Here is a 13,871-nt window from a genome sequence, read left to right on the forward strand (position 1 = left end):
TCACAATCATCAGTGTTACAACATTTAGTAGACATCTTGGTTGGTCCGTAAGGTGTGGTGAAGCTACCTTGGAAGTTGCATTGCTTTGTAAGCACGCATGTCCTGATGAGGCTAGTAGAAGGTAATCCATCTACCAAAAACAGAGACAATGAATTGAATTTTAATTGTATTTTCCAAAAGTTTGTGGCTCGACTTGAATGCAAAGCTTTGTGGCTCCTCACCCATGAAACACTATTATACTCTAGGGCCTCTTCAGGGATATAGTACAAAGAGGAATAGAGGTGTAGGTGTGACCCTAGTCTTATCATTTTTTCTATGCCTACGTTGCCCTAGTTCCTGTCCCTCCTATTCGATTGAACGGTATTCGCTCATCTCTAGCCCTTACTGATGGAAGGAGGTTTGCACTCAAAGTCTCACAATACATGGCCCCATTCATTCTTTCATGTACATAAATCAGTCGTCCTGGCCCCTTTGCAGAGAAACAGCCCCAAAGTCTGATGTTTCCACCCCCATGCTTTACAGTAGGTATGGTGTTTGATGGATGCAACTCAGTATTCTTTCTCCTCCAAACACGATGAGTTGTGTTTCTACCAAACAGTTCCAGTTTGGTTTCATCAGACCATAGGACATTCTCCCAATACTCTTCTGGATCATCCAAATACTCTCTGGCAAATTTCAGATGGGCCCGGACATGTACTGGCTTAAGCAGGGGGACACGTCTGGCATTGCAGGATCTGAGTCCCTGGCGGCGTAGTGTGTTGCTGATGGTGGCCTTTGTTGCGTTGGTCCCAGCTCTCTGCAGGTCATTCACTAGGTCCCCCCGCGTGGTTCTGGGATTTTTGCTCACCGTTCTTGTGATTATTTTAATCCCATGGGGTGAGATCTTACATGGAGCCCCAGATGAAGGGAGATTATCAGTGGTCTTGTATGTCTTCCATTTTCTAATTATTGCTCCCACAGTTGACTTCTTCACACCAAGCTGCTTGCCTATTGCAGATTCAGTCTTCCCAGCCTGGTGCAGGGCTACAATTTGGTTTCCGGTGTCTTTTGCCAGGTCTTTGGTCTTCACCATAGTGGAGTTTGGAGTCTGACTATTTGAGGTTGGGGACAGGTGTCCTTTATAAACAGGTGCCATTACTACAGGTAGTGGAGGACACAGGAGCCTCTTATAGAAGTTACAGGTCTGTGAGCCAGAAATCTTGCTTGTTTATAGCTGACCAAATACTTATTTTCCACCATAATTTGCAAAAAAATTTTTTTCCAAATCAGGCAATGTGATTTTCTGGATTTGTTTTCTCATTTTGTCTCTCATAGTTGAGGTCACCTATGATGTCAATTACAGACGCCTCTCATCTTTTTAATTGGGAGAACTTGCACAATTGGTGGATGACTCAATACTTTTTTACCCCACTGTACATTTATATAAAACAACAATTTGAAATACAAACAAAAATCCCTTTGAAAGACTACAGAAGATTATATTCAATCCTATAACTTACAAATAATGGTTTGCGTGTATACATTTCCACACTGGTAGTTAGCACCACAAGTCATACTGCCCTCTGTACATGTTTCATCGACTGCCGTACACTCGTAACACGTCAGAGCAAAACCTAAGGAGATATCACACAGTCAGCGCATGGATCACTTAGTATTCACCAGATCAGCGGCAGCTGAGACCGACGTACAAGAGCTCATCTACAACCAAGAACAGGAAGAGAGGTAAGACATGTGTTATAGGTACTGATCAGTGGTGTAACTAGGAATGGCGGGGCTCCATGGCGAACGTTTGACATGGGGCCCCACCCCCCTTCCTGACCGACACTGAAGACCTTGAATGACCGCCCCCCTCTGTGCACCACATTCCTGCACGCTCTATTATTCCCCATAGTGGCCCCTGTACACAGTATTATTCCCATAGTGGCCCCTGCACACAGTATTATTCCCCATAGTGGCCGCTGCACACAGTATTATCCCCCATAGTGGCCCCTGTACACAGTATTATTCCCATAGTGGCCCCTGCACACAGTATTATCCCCCATAGTGGCCCCTGCACACAGTATTATGCCCCATAGTGGCCCCTGCACACAGTATTATGCCCCATAGTGGCCCCTGCACACAGTATTATGCCCCTTAGTGGCCCCTGCACACAGTATTATCCCCATAGTGGCCCCTGAACACAGTATTATCCCCCATAGTGGCCCCTGCACACAGTATTATGCCCCTTAGTGGCCCCTGCACACAGTATTATCCCCCATAGTGGCCCCTGAACACAGTATTATGCCCCATAGTGGCCCCTGCACACAGTATTATGCCCCATAGTGGCCCCTGCAAACAGTATTATGCCCCATAGTGGCCCCTGTACACAGTATTATGCCCATAGTGACCCCTGCACACAGTATTATGCCCCATAGTGGCCCCTGTACACAGTATTATGCCCATAGTGACCCCTGCACACAGTATTATGTCCCATAGTGACCCCTGCACGCAGTATTATGTCCCATAGTAGCCCCTGTACACAGTATTATGTCCCATAGTGACCCCTGCACGCAGTATTATGTCCCATAGTAGCCCCTGTACACAGTATTATGTCCCATAGTGACCCCTGCACGCAGTATTATGTCCCATAGTAGCCCCTGTACACAGTATTATGCTCATAGTGACCCCTGCAAACAGTATTATCTCCAGTCTTCAGCGGTGTCGACCTTTTTTAATGACGTACCCACGTCACATGACCCGTGACGCAGGCACATCACACAACTAGGCCTGCAGCCTGCCCGGAGCGTGGAAAGGTAAGTAACACATTTATTATGTTCCTTTACCTTTCCGATCATTATACTCGGGGGTCTGAAAAGTGCTTGTGGGGCCCGCGGTGTCAATTACCGATTCCGGCCCCTGCCAAGATCAGTAAGTAAATAAGGCTTAATAAAAAAAGAAAAAAACGCAGCGATAGCGACTGTCGCCAGGCCCCTAATGTCCCGGGCCCTGTGGCAGCTGCTACCCCTGCTACGACGGTAGTTACGCCACTGGCAGTGATAGTTCTGGTATGAACTAATCCTCTTCCTCTTCTTCTTCTTCCTCTTCTTCTTCTTCTTCATTTTTATTATTACAAACAATATAATGACTACATCCATAAAAAAGCAAACCAAAAGGATAAGACAAACAATTCTCGTGTGCCAAGTCACTTACTTGTTGCTGCGAGAGCAGAGAGGAGAGCCAGAGTTCTGAGCATGGCGATCATTGTTGAACTCTTGAGGACAGGTCCTGTTATGGGATGGAAACCTTCAGTGAAGTTTTTAATTTACCGTATATACTCGAGTATAAGCCGAATTTTTCAGCCCAGTTTTTGTGCTGAAAAAGCCCCCCTCGGCTTATACTCGAGTCAGCAAAAAAAAAAAAAAAATTTTTTTTTTTTTTTTTTTTTTTTTTTTAGGAAGGGGGGTCTATGACCAGCCACAATATTAATGTATAGAATCTCCCATAAAATAGTGCAAAAAAAAAGATTTTAAAAAATAAAAGTTCAAAATCCCTCCTTTCCCTAGAATGCATATAAAAGTAGAAAATGACTGTGAGACACATACACATTAGGTATCCCTGTGTCTGACAGTGCCTTGTCTACTGAATATAGGGGATCTGCAGTGCTCCTGTTCCATCAGGAAGGGGTTAATAGGAGCACTGCAGATATTCAGCCAGGCTGAATTCCAAGTGGGGGAAAAAGAACAGTCCTCAGGCTCAGGGAAGGGGCAGACAGACAACCAAAACACCCCCTCCCCTTCCCCAGCAACTACTGCACCCAAAAACTCTGACCATTTAAATTTTTGAAATTTTCCAGTAGCAGCTGCATTTCCCCCCTCGGCTTATACTCAAGTCAATAAGTTTTCCCAGTTTTTTGTGGTAAAATTAGGGGGGTCGGCTTATATTCAGGTCGGCTTATACTCGAGTATATACGGTATACATTTTTGGAACGGGACATCGTAATAATGTCAAGGAAATGAAAACCTTGTCACTAAGAAAGAAGACTTGAAACTTAAGTAACATCACAACATGCGTGAGATAATAGGGCGTTGTGGCGTTATGACTGTCGTTGTGTACTTGTGATGCAAGTGTGGTGGTGGCATTTATTTATTTTATACATTGTGCCCCTATAGGGTTATTTATTTATTTATTTTTTTTGGAGGGGGGGGGTTGCCATTTCTATGTGTGTGCGTGTGTGTGTGTAAAACAGTGTCTTGTGTGTGGCAAAATGTCAATAAACGAAAAAGTGGGTGCAAAAATAGGCGGCACTGCAATTCAGTGAACAAAAAAATCAATGAAGATTTTTTATTATTAATATAATATAAGTCAATGGGCTGTCAGTAAGTAGTTAAACAGTCAGTCAATCAATCAATCAATCAATCAATCAATCAATAAAACAATACCTACATCCTGTGTCTGGGAATGAAGACCAGTTCCCCCCCACCCATACACACATACTGCCACCAATGTGTCTTCAAGCGTAGCATGGTATTTTTTTATGATTGGACCTCAAATTCAATAAGTCATGATACCCCTGATAGTGTAGTGTACAGCTTATACTTCTGACACCTGTATAGGATAGCTCCTATATCACAAGCACTTGTAGATCCCATTATTCTCTGTTTCTATATGTGCGTCCCATATTATCTGCCCATACACAAAATTATGTTTTTGGTTTGTGACCATAAACTATGCTGTCGTCCCATAGCAGCACAATACGGGGGGTATTTTTTGCCCTTGTGTGCTGGTAGGACAGGCAGAATTTTTAATCAGACAAATTTACATACACCTGACTATGACCCTATAAGAGGACACCGAGACCTTCCTCTGCGTGTTTTTTTTCTGTCCTGTGTGACTGGACAGGTGGTGGAGGCCTTGTGGTGTCCTGTAGGTTTTGGAAGAAGGTCTCTGAAACCTTCTTCTTTTCCTTTTCTTTCTTTCTTTAGGTCTATTTTGCAGTCTTTTGTCTTACCCTCTTTGCAGGGTGTTTCTGATTATTTCAGCTGCGGCTCGCTCACTGCCCAGCAGTAAGGTCGGCTCAGTCCTCTCCAGCTTTTTCCCTGTGTTCACGGCAGAAACTAAAGGCACTAATATATATCGTTATGGGCGGTCTATCAACTTCCTTTCTGTTGTTTTTGTCCGAAAAAAAGGGAGTTTTTCTTGTGTGGTTCAGTCTGTAGGGAAACAGACTTTTATGTTGAGTGCACCAGGTCTAGAGTTAATTACTATTTGTACTCGGTACTATTCCGTTATCGGGCCAGCAGCCCAGCCCGTACCCCTCTCTGGCTCAGCTCTCCTTCCATCTGCCCCGTACCCCTCTCCCCGCCACACGACTAGGCCTGACCGACATTACTAGTCGCCGGGACGCTGCAGGAAGTTTGTCCCTCCGGGTCGCCATAGCTCCCCGCTGTTACTATGGTCGGCACGTCCCTGAATCTCCGCCGCCACTTTCAGGACCCTTTATTGAGCACCGGTGTGTGCTATTTTCTTCCTTCCGGTCTCTGTTCTCTGTACCGGCCATAGCTTCCAGTGCAAGCGTCTTTCTTTCCTCCTAAATGCGAACGGCCAGATTGAGAGCGCCGAGGTGAGGCCTAGTCATATGGCAGAGAGAAGGAGTAGATGTAAGAAGAGCTGGGGGGCACCACTGGGAGAATGGATGGGGGCATCGATGTACTGGCTGCTAGACACAGGGCACCAGCAGTCAGTCCTCAGGGCGGGCCATAGAGGGGTACAGGGCAGATGGAAGGAGCGCTGGGCCAGAGAGGGGTATGGGGCAGATGGAAGGAGAGCTGGGCCAGAGAGGGGTACGGGGCAGATGGAAGGAGCGCTGGGCCAGAGAGGGGTGCGGGGCAGATGGAAGGAGAGCTGGGCCAGAGAGGGGTACTGGGCAGATGGAAGGAGAGCTGGGCCAGAGAGGGGTACGGGGCAGATGGAAGGAGAGTTGGGCCAGAGAGGGGTACGGGGCAGATGGAAGGAGCGCTGGGCCAGAGAGGGGTACGGGGCAGATGGAAGGAGAGCTGGGCCAGAGAGGGGTACGGAGAAGATGGAAGGAGAGCTGGGCACAAGCATCGGGCCAGCAGTCAGTCCTCGGATGTTATTCCAATGCTGACTGCTGCTGTCCCGATGCTGGTGCTGATAAGCTCTGCTGGCCCGATAACGGAATAGTACCTTGTACTCTACCAGAGGGCTGGATTTTTGAACACGTGGGCTATCTGCCTGCTGCCATTTATGGCACCTGCCTGTAGGCTGCCTGCCACTTACCTGCTGACACCTATTGTGTCTGCCTGACTACCTGAGCCCATCTGACTGTGGCTACTTGAGCAGCCATCTGTGTCATCTGCCTGACTCAGCTACTGGCCTCCTGAGGTGGCTACTTGCCTTGAGTACCTGCTACTTCTGCTCCTGAGGAGAGCATCATGAGCAGAGGCATCTTGCAGATGATGGACCCTCCACAAGAGAAGTAGTAGTTTGGGTAAAGGAGTTTATGGTGAGTACGGTTCCAGAATAAAAGTGGAAGTATCTTCCTCATTTCTGGTAAGCATCCTCTCTCTCTTGTCTAGGAGGATTCTTTAAAGGATATCCATAACCCCATTGCTCAGCTCACAGAAAAACCACGCATTGACAGGCGCTACTTATCTTTACCCTCCATGGAAATATTACATGTTGAGGAGGAGTCTTGTCCATCAGATGATGAACAATTCACTATTTCCAGTAGACCTATTTCCACTGGGATAAAACACCTAGGCTGCTGAAGTCCATCTGGTCAAGGAACCAGGATGTTGATGGGGAAGCATCCGTGTCCACCACTGGGGGGCGATGGGCCTTCTACCCGGACACTGCTCTGGCCAAAATTATGGAGCAGGAATGGAAGCAACCGGAGAGATCTTACGCCACTTCAAGGGTCTTCAAAGTATGTTTCCCATCGATGCATCCCAACTAAATCAATGGGTGGACCTCCTCCAAGGGTGGACCTCGCAGTGGCAAAACTGTCCATCGGACAATCATCCCTATAGGAGGATGGATCCAACCTGCAAGAACTCCTATGCCGGAGAGTAGATGCCTCCCTGAAGAAGACATATTCTTCTGCATCGGCTCAAGCGGTGGTCACTATTTCATCAGCAGAAGTCTCTGATTCTTAACGGGCTCATCTGGCGCAATTAGAGTGTGGCATTGATGCTGGTGTCCCCAGAGATGACATCCTAGCATCCATGGATTCCATTTATATGGCAGCCAATTTCCTGGGGGAGGCTTCGAGGCATCAACTTAAACTCACCTCCAAAACCATGGCCCAGTTGGCTGCCACTAGAAGACCCCTATGGCTCAGACCATGGAGAGCTGACATTGCCTCCAAATTTGCCTTATGTTCCCTTCCCTTCCAATCTGGGAAGGTTTTTTGGCTGTGGGCTGAATGACCTAATGGAAGGGTTGGCCGAAGATAAAGGAATATCCCTACCACAGGCTACCAAGGGTAGAAGAGCTCCTCCTTCTAGGGGTCGAGATTCCTCCTCATAGGCTAGACCTTAGTCCCAAAGGCGTTCCAGATATCGCTCCAGAGGAGCTGAGCATGGGCTCTCCAGAGAAGAGTCAAAGAAGAGACCCAATTTTTGAAGGTGTGTCGCTCTCTGTAGCCAAGGGCCCTGTGGGAGGCTGTCTCTCCCACTTGCCACTGTGTGGCGAAAACTAGTAGAAGATCTCTGGGTTCTGCGGGTGATAGAGCATGGTAATGCCATCGAATTCGACCAGCCTCCCTGTGACCAATTTGTTACAACTCATGCTTGTCTGCTGTTCAACAGACCTTCTTCAAAAATCTGTCAGTGGGGGTCTATTCTCCAGTCTTCCTGAAACCAGGGGAGTCTGGGGGATGATAATAGACCTGAGATTCCTCAACCAGTTTATTAAAGAAAACCATTCCGGATGGAATCTGTAGACTCTGTGACATCTTTCCTCCAACAGGGTGAAGATATGAGCACCTCGGATCTAATGGACGCATATTTAAACATCCCCATCTATCATCCACAGAAAGTATCTCAGGATTGCCATCGAGATCTCCGGCCACAGAGAGCACTTCCAGTTTACCGCACTGCCAGTCGGCATCTCTTCCGCCCTATATGCCTTCACCAAAGTGGTCGCCCAAGTGGCCGCCGCATTCAAACTACAAGCCCTGTTATTGTTCCCTATCTCGCCAACTGGTTCATAAAAGCTAAGTGTATTCCATTACTCCAACATAATATTCAGGTTGCCATTTCCTTCCTACTAAAGTTAGGATGGCTAATAAATTGGGAGAAATCAGAGATAGTGCCATCTACCCAGAATTAATTCCTAGGTTTCATCTTGGATTCAGAAAAGCTGCAGATCTCTCTTACCAGCCTGTTCTATCCACATCAGTCGCTCTCTCCTTCCCAAACCTATGTGCCGCTCCATATCTCTGTTTACCTTCCTTAATCACTTTAAAGAGACTCTATCATTGGCTCTAGTGATTTTTAACTAAGCATATACTTGCATAGTCTTAGAAAAGCTATTATAGACATACCTTTGGTTTAGTAATCCTCTCAGCCATTTTTGACTTAGCCAATTTTATTGATATGCTAATTAACCAGCACAGAGCAGCGGAAGTTTCTCTGAGCACTGTGTGATATGTGTCAACAGGGGGAGGTGATAGCAGGGAAGGCTAATGGGGCATCAGCAGCAGCAGCAGCCTTCCCTGGCTCTCACCACCTCCTTGCTTACACACAACACACAGTGCTCAGTGAACTTCCAGTGCTCCATGCTCCGTATCTGCATAGGCTGATTTCCCAATACACGTGTATTGTAGACTATAGTTCTGCACCAGCAATCGGATCGTTGCTGATTCAGCTCCTCTAGTGGGACATCTCTAAAAACCACTTCAAGGCACAATGATCTACACTGTTATACAGGCTCTCTGCAGCCAGGAAATAGCTGGGTTTTTTTTTTTTATTTATTTTTTTTACCATGATTCCTTGTGAATTAATTCAGATCAAATCGAATTGTATTGGACAATTTAGTGAAGCTGCTGAATCGAATTTTTGAAAAATTTGCTCATCTGTAGTGATATCCTTGGTCTGGTCTTCTTATGACTCTGTTCAGTCTTCTGACTTTTATTAACACTCGCCTACCAATTTCTGACCACAACCTTCTTTGCTTTACTATCATAGGCTACTGCACATATATGAGGCTACATATTAAAGGGATCCTATTAGAGATGAGCGAACACTAAAATGTTCGAGGTTCGAAATTCGATTCGAACAGCCGCTCACTGTTCGAGTGTTCGAATGGGTTTCGAACCCCATTATAGTCTATGGGGAACATAAACTCGTTAAGGGGGAAACCCAAATTCGTGTCTGGAGGGTCACCAAGTCCACTATGACACCCCAGGAAATGATACCAACACCCTGGAATGACACTGGGACAGCAGGGGAAGCATGTCTGGGGGCATAAAAGTCACTTTATTTCATGGAAATCCCTGTCAGTTTGCGATTTTCGCAAGCTAACTTTTCCCCATAGAAATGCATTGGCCAGTGCTGATTGGCCAGAGTACGGAACTCGACCAATCAGCGCTGGCTCTGCTGGAGGAGGCGGAGTCTAAGATAGCTCCACACCAGTCTCCATTCAGGTCCGACCTTAGACTCCGCCTCCTCCGGCAGAGCCAGCGCTGATTGGCCGAAGGCTGGCCAATGCATTCCTATGCGAATGCAGACTTAGCAGTGCTGAGTCAGTTTTGCTCAACTACACATCTGATGCACACTCGGCACTGCTACATCAGATGTAGCAATCTGATGTAGCAGAGCCGAGGGTGCACTAGAACCCCTGTGCAAACTCAGTTCACGCTAATAGAATGCATTGGCCAGCGCTGATTGGCCAATGCATTCTATTAGCCCGATGAAGTAGAGCTGAATGTGTGTGCTAAGCACACACATTCAGCACTGCTTCATCAAGCCAATACAATGCATTAGCCAGTGCTGATTGGCCAGAGTACGGAACTCGACCAATCAGCGCTGGCTCTGCTGGAGGAGGCGGAGTCTAAGATAGCTCCACACCAGTCTCCATTCAGGTCCGACCTTAGACTCCGCCTCCTCCGGCAGAGCCAGCGCTGATTGGCCGAAGGCTGGCCAATGCATTCCTATGCGAATGCAGACTTAGCAGTGCTGAGTCAGTTTTGCTCAACTACACATCTGATGCACACTCGGCACTGCTACATCAGATGTAGCAATCTGATGTAGCAGAGCCGAGGGTGCACTAGAACCCCTGTGCAAACTCAGTTCACGCTAATAGAATGCATTGGCCAGCGCTGATTGGCCAATGCATTCTATTAGCCCGATGAAGTAGAGCTGAATGTGTGTGCTAAGCACACACATTCAGCACTGCTTCATCAAGCCAATACAATGCATTAGCCAGTGCTGATTGGCCAGAGTACGGAATTCGGCCAATCAGCGCTGGCCAATGCATTCTATTAGCCCGATGAAGTAGAGCTGAATGTGTGTGCTAAGCACACACATTCAGCACTGCTTCATCAAGCCAATACAATGCATTAGCCAGTGCTGATTGGCCAGAGTACGGAATTCGGCCAATCAGCGCTGGCTCTGCCGGAGGAGGCGGAGTCTAAGGTCGGACCTGAATGGAGACTGGTGTGGAGCGATCTTAGACTCCGCCTCCTCCAGCAGAGCCAGCGCTGATTGGTCGAGTTCCGTACTCTGGCCAATCAGCGCTGGCCAATGCATTCTATTAGCCCGATGAAGTAGAGCTGAATGTGTGTGCTTAGCACACACATTCAGCTCTACTTCATCAGGCTAATAGAATACATTGGCCAATCAGCGCTGGCCAATGCATTCTATTAGCTTGATGAAGCAGAGTGTGCACAAGGGTTCAAGCGCACCCTCGGCTCTGATGTAGCAGAGCTGAGGGTGCACAAGGGTTCAAGTGCACCCTCGGCTCTCCTACATCAGAGCCGAGGGTGCGCTTGAACCCTTGTGCAGCCTCGGCTCTGCTACATCAGAGCCGAGGGTGCGCTTGAACCCTTGTGCACACTCTGCTTCATCAAGCTAATAGAATGCATTGGCCAGCACTGATTGGCCAGAGTACGGAATTCGGCCAATCAGCGCTGGCCAATGCATCCCTATGGGAAAAAGTTTATCTCACAAAAATCACAATTACACACCCGATAGAGCCCCAAAAAGTTATTTTTAATAACATTCCCCCCTAAATAAAGGTTATCCCTAGCTATCCCTGCCTGTACAGCTATCCCTGTCTCATAGTCACAAAGTTCACATTCTCATATGACCCGGATTTGAAATCCACTATTCGTCTAAAATGGAGGTCACCTGATTTCGGCAGCCAATGACTTTTTCCAATTTTTTTCAATGCCCCCAGTGTCGTAGTTCCTGTCCCACCTCCCCTGCGCTGTTATTGGTGCAAAAAAGGCGCCAGGGAAGGTGGGAGGGGAATCGAATTTTGGCGCACTTTACCACGTGGTGTTCGATTCGATTCGAACATGGCGAACACCCTGATATCCGATCGAACATGTGTTCGATAGAACACTGTTCGCTCATCTCTAGATCCTATCATTAAAATAGTATTTTTTCTACCTACCATGTCAGAATAGCCTTAAGAAAGGCTATTCTTCTCCTACCTTTAGATGTCTTCTCCGGGCCACCATTCGGTAGAAATCCCGGTTTTCATCGGTATGCAAATGAGTTCTCTGGCAGCACTGTGGGCAGGTCCCAGCGTTCAAACAGCACTGGGGGCGTCCCCAATGCTGCGAGAGAACTCTCCAGTGCTGCCTCCATCTTCGTATGGAACGGCCTCTCTTCGCGTCTTCTTATGGAACTGGGTTCAAACTTCTAGGCATTGGGGTCTTGGGAAAAGCCGATTGCACATGCCTGCTGGCCACAAGAAAATGACCACTTATGGAATAAGTTTAAGCAGCCATTTTCTTGTGGCCAGCGGGCATCCACAATTTGAACCCACACCTGAAGAAGATGCGAAGAGAGGCCATCCCAGATGAAGATGGAGGCAGCGTTGGAGAGTTCTCTTGCAGCATTAGGGCGCCCCCAGTGCTGCGAGAGAACTTACTTGCATACCAACGAAAACCGGGATTTCTACTGAACGGCGGCGCAGAGAAGACATCTAAAGGTAGGAGAAGAATAGACTTTCTTAAGGCTATTCTGACATGGTAGGCAGAAAAAATACAATTTTAATAATAGAATCCCTTAATACTTAGCACCACTCAGACACTCTACAGAAGACTATAGTCCCATCCTGCCTCTACCTCCTCTCTCGTCTGTTCTGATCTGGCCAACAAGAACTATAATAAGACTCTTAAAACTACCCATTATAAAGTAGCAGCCTTGACCCTCCTAAGGGCTTGTTCACATCTGTGTCCAGTCTCCGTTCTCAGGTTTCTATCTTCTGCAGACAGAAGACGGAAACTTGGCAGACCGTGTCCAGCCGTGAGCGTCAGTGAGCGTTTTGTGCTCTCTGCAGCGAAACCGTTTTTTTTAAACCGGACGCAGAGTACTGCATGTCCGACTTTGTGTCCGGTTAAAAAAAAAAAAGGTTTCGCCATGGAGAGCACAAAAGGCTCACTGGCGCTCACGATTGGACACTTTTCAAACCCATTCATTTGAATGGGTTTAAAAAATACCTGCAAGTTTCCATTTCCTGCCCAGTTTTGGATGCATAACGGAGACCCCGGGTGCAGAGGTGAATGAGCCCTAACACAGACATCAGTAAGATATCAAGGTGTGCTTAAAGCAAATACATCTGTTATCTTCCTTCATCTCAAGTTTATTCTCAAACCCTGCTAATAACCTCGTCAAACAAGCGCCTTCTTCACCGCACTCATCTGGTTACACTCCCATAAGCCTAAAAGACCTTTTGATACTTTTCACTCCCTCCTTACTCCTAAGGTGCAGACATCTGTCACATACCCAGCCCCTTGCTACAAGATAAAATTTACAACATCCATCCATTTCCCAGATGTCTCCTCTCTTCTTCTTGCCCTATTACTCCCCTCACATCTCCTTCGGCCTCTGTCCCCAGTTATCACTACTTTCCTTATTGAAATTTTTGGCATATCTCTTTCTTTTGAAACTTTTCCCTCTTCCTTCAAACTTACCCCCATACTGAAAAAACCCTCTCCCGACCCGTCCTCTGCTGCTAACTTCTAAGTTGCTGACTCTCTTCACCAACTATTTCACTATGCTCCATCCTATTGGCCTCAGGGATATCGTAATCTTTTGGTTTCTTCCTTTCTTTCTGACTGCTCATATAGCGTTTCATTTGAAGGTGCTATTTCTTCTCATCTTCCCTTTTATGTTTGGGTTTCCCAGGGCTCGGACCTTGGCCCCCTCCTCTTCTCTCTCTACACAGCCCCATTCGAGAAACCATCTCTGCACTACTACAGAACACCAGTGACTGTCTCTCTGCCGTCTCTAACATAACGTCGTCTCTTTATCTAAAACTTAGTCTTTCAAAAACTGAACTTCTGGGTTTGAATCCAACAAGAGGCGACCTATGCATGGAGCTCGTATGTCCTCCTGTTGTTTGGCTTGCATTCCTCTGGGTACTCTGGTTTTCTCCCACATGCCAAAAATATACTGATAGGTACATTGGCTTCCCATACAAACAACTGACCCTCGTGGGTGTTGGGGATGAGCACCTGTATGGCAAACACTAACTCCACTTTCTTTGCTTGGGATACCCCTTTAAGAACTGAAGGAGGCCAGAATTTATTAAATCAATATATTAGATCATTTTATTCCAAAATTGTGGCGGAGTGGTATTGCACAAATTATTACAGAAGTGTCAATGCAAAAGTAAAATTACAAAAGCATAAAAAG

The sequence above is a fragment of the Leptodactylus fuscus genome, chromosome 6, assembly GCF_031893055.1.
Source record: "Leptodactylus fuscus isolate aLepFus1 chromosome 6, aLepFus1.hap2, whole genome shotgun sequence".
NCBI lineage: Eukaryota > Metazoa > Chordata > Amphibia > Anura > Leptodactylidae > Leptodactylus > Leptodactylus fuscus.